Raw genomic sequence first — 3,469 nt, 5'->3', positions numbered from 1 at the left:
TTCGAATCCGTAAGCCATCGAACCCTAAACCTAAAGTCGTTCATCACAACAGGTTACCTCATTACTATGGCCATAGTGCGTAGTGTAAATAATTGCAAAAAGTGTAAGACATTGGTCCTTTTTGTTTGTAGATGTGTATTTGATTTGACTTGTATTTAGTATTTGATTTGTATTTAATATTTGATTTTAGTATTTGATAGCATTTGATTTGCTTAACTTAGTTATTGCATTTATTGTTCATGTTGTTTGTTGTTGCAATGTAATGTTTATAACTGCATTTATGGCTTAGTTCTAACTTTGGATTACTTTGGATTACAGCGGTATCTATACTCTATGTTAGATACATTACCCTCAATCTTACTTAACTGCCATCGGGTACTTCTGCTAGTTAAATTATAATTTTTAAACTGCGAAGAAGAACAAATTTACAAGTAAGTAAATTTTCAGTCAGGGGAAAAAAATGCACAAAATCGCGCAAATTCTAAGAAATTGTACTATGCAAATTTTTTAATCGTAATTGTGCTTCTTCAGACGATTCTTCATCCAAAACCAGTACCTCTTAAGAACTGCTGAACATGGCAAGAAGCCTCACTTTTTAGCACCATGTGAAGATAAATTAAGTAGTATGGAGAACAGAATCATGGTCTGAATCGCAGGATTTGAGGTCTACGTGAAGATGACGTCTCATTTTTCCAACACTGGTTAAAGTTGACAGCAAGAGAGATGCAATAAGAGGTGAACTTGTAGTATTTGTGTGGCCCCAACTTGTCAGCAATTGTGGTAGTGACTGCTACGAAATGTAAATTTACAAAACACGTAAGAAGGGTTTAAAGCCCTTTTTATTCCACTTTAAAAATAACAGCTGCGTCCACTTGACGCTCACAAACTACGCCGACCCGGCGGTTTAACAGAAACAGAATGTTAAACTGAAAAATAATGACTGGATGAATAAATAGCTAGATCACTATCCACGAGGCTCTGAAATCTTAACTAACCTAACCGCGTTCTAAAAATACAGCTAAAATTCAGCGAGCTTACTAATTAAGCAGTTGAAAGATTCAGAAAACTGCCGAGATAGGCACACAGGCCGAAACGCGCGGTTCTTAAATTTCTACCTAGCAACCTTCACGTTCACCATTCAAGAAGCACACATACAAACTCGTTTCCCTTCTATTTAAACTCAACTTACTTCTGCTAAATTTGAATACACTGCGCGCTCTACTACAATTTACATACTCTAGCATTGGCAATTCTAGGGGAAAGTAAAGGCTTGACAAGAAAGATAGCTTAAAATAAATGTTAGTTAAAATAAATATAAACCCTACAAACTACACATCGCACAAATATCAGAAAATCAGTTCCTGTGTTTCATCGAATTAGGAAGGGTATTTTCGTATAAAAGTTAGCAAACTGACTTTTGACGGTAATAGTTCAAAATCAGAGCTATGTCTTCAGGATTCTGGATTACAACGCCATCTGGTAAACATAATTACAATTAAAAATTTTGCATTGCAAATTTTCTTAAAAATAACTTCATAATTTCATGCATTCTTGATGTAACTTATTTATCGTATGTTGTAAATGCCCTGAAAAATGCCCTGAAAACATTTTTAAAGAGTTATCACATAGCTAAAAGTTACATAAAACTCTCTCTCTCCTTATACAGAAATTTGCATTTAAATCTACAAAATTTGACGAAGTAAATTAAGATTGCATTTCTGATGCGTGGGTGCTGCTTACAAATATATAAGGTTAATTTACGTTGCTAATTGTGGCATGACATTTACAGGTTGTCTGCCTTAGACAGAATGCATTCATAGAATAATTTCAATAGAAAAGTGGCTTGTATTCAGGGAATTTCAGATACTAAGCGTATCAAATCTATCAGCGAGTAGTCTGTTCTCAAATAATAATAATAAAAAAATATTTCCACCAAACCGAATAATGACTATTGTACGAAAAAGGCATTCTTTAATGCTTCTCTTCATTATAAAAAAAAAAAAAAAGGCAGAATCCACTATTAGATTATTGGAAGGTATTAGTGGGGTAAAATGAAATCAAACACTCATGTTTGAATAATTTTCATAAACCACGAAAGACCGTTCTGTCCAGTGTCTTCGCGGCAAACTTTTTTTAGCCCCCTCCTCAAATAATTACCGTATTATTTTTGCCGCTATTCTACTGCAATTTCTGTTTCAATATTTTGATGTTCCGTCCAGTTGTATGTAGGCGTTTGCTGTATTGTATTGTGAGCGTCATCTTATGCATAAAAAATAAAGTTTCATTTAATATGTAGAGTCATCACGATTATTGGAAGCCGGAGAGATAAAAAATATGCAACCGCCTTCGCCGGGAATCGAACCACGGACCTCTGGAATACTGGCCCAGCGTGCTACCGTTACACCACGAAGGCACGCTAGGGAAGTGGGAGAAATACCTTATATATTCCCCTTTTTAAAAGGGAACTAGGGTTTTAGGGGACCTAGTCGCCAAATCCTGGGTGCGCAGAATCATCATCCACAACCCTTTTAGTTCGGGCGCCACTTGTAGAGTCATTAGAATTTTTTTTCGGAGGCTGGAGAGACGAAAAATTAACAACCGCCTTCGCCGGGAATTGAACCACGGATCTCTGGAATACCGGCCCAGCGTGCTACCGTTACACCACGAAGGCACGCTAGGGAAGTGGGAAAAATACCTTATAAGGAGAATGCCTGGCCCCTCTCTTTCTGTATATGTGACATTTCCTGTGGGAAACTGTTTCGTATCCATGAAGGAAACAACGAAAACACCTGCGCAGCCAGTCTTCTCTCTACGATTTGAATTTGTATTGAATTGTCAGTTCGCAGTAGCTGAAATATTTGTGGAGCGATCTACAAATGTAGTTACCATAGCTGGGAGCTGTGGAGATATCCTGTTCTGCAGCTGATTTGTTGAGTTTATAAAGACCGAAGTTTACTTTCCTCCTATTTAACATCTTAAAATTTAAGTGAATTAATACAAAGTATGTACTTCTATTCCCATGAAAAATTAACGTAAATATTGAGCTTGAATATCTAACAGCGTGATTTATAAAGCAAACAAATTACATAGAGAGATACCTATTGGTGTTAAGTGGTTTTCTCAGATGCAAAATAGTTTGTCAAAAAATCGGCAAAAAAGGGAAGGGTATGTCTGAATTTTTAAACTAAATTGAATTTGCTCTTCTTTTCGTTCAGTTAATTTTAACAAACATAATATCTTTCAAATAACCAATTTTATTTCTTGCTCTGGCATGAAATGAAATGAAATGAAAAAGATATTGTAAAAGGCGACTTTCTATATCTTTTACCTTTAGAAAAACGACTTTTTTCAATACAAGAAAATTTTGGAAGGTAAGTTTCTATGAAATGTTTTATGTTTCTGTTTTTCCAATGATTTGAAAAAATTGCTTTTAGATTAATTCTGAATTAGTTGTTAATGAAACATATTT

The 3,469-nt window shown here is 35.2% G+C and overlaps 1 non-coding gene across 1 annotated transcript; it reads right to left on the bottom strand.

Annotated features, from left to right (window-relative positions):
* Nucleotides 1-2,341: 2,341 nt before the first annotated feature.
* On the bottom strand, nt 2,342-2,413 carry TRNAT-AGU (transfer RNA threonine (anticodon AGU)). The gene has a single exon. It is a non-coding gene; the product is annotated as a tRNA-Thr (tRNA).
* Between the last annotated feature and the right edge of the window lie 1,056 nt (nt 2,414-3,469).

Source organism: Stegodyphus dumicola, chromosome 4 (genome assembly GCF_044657685.1).
Source record: "Stegodyphus dumicola isolate Sdum_Otavi_A_Nest chromosome 4, ASM4465768v1".
Taxonomy (NCBI): domain Eukaryota; kingdom Metazoa; phylum Arthropoda; class Arachnida; order Araneae; family Eresidae; genus Stegodyphus; species Stegodyphus dumicola.
This window is presented reverse-complemented; position numbering and strand designations above follow the sequence as displayed.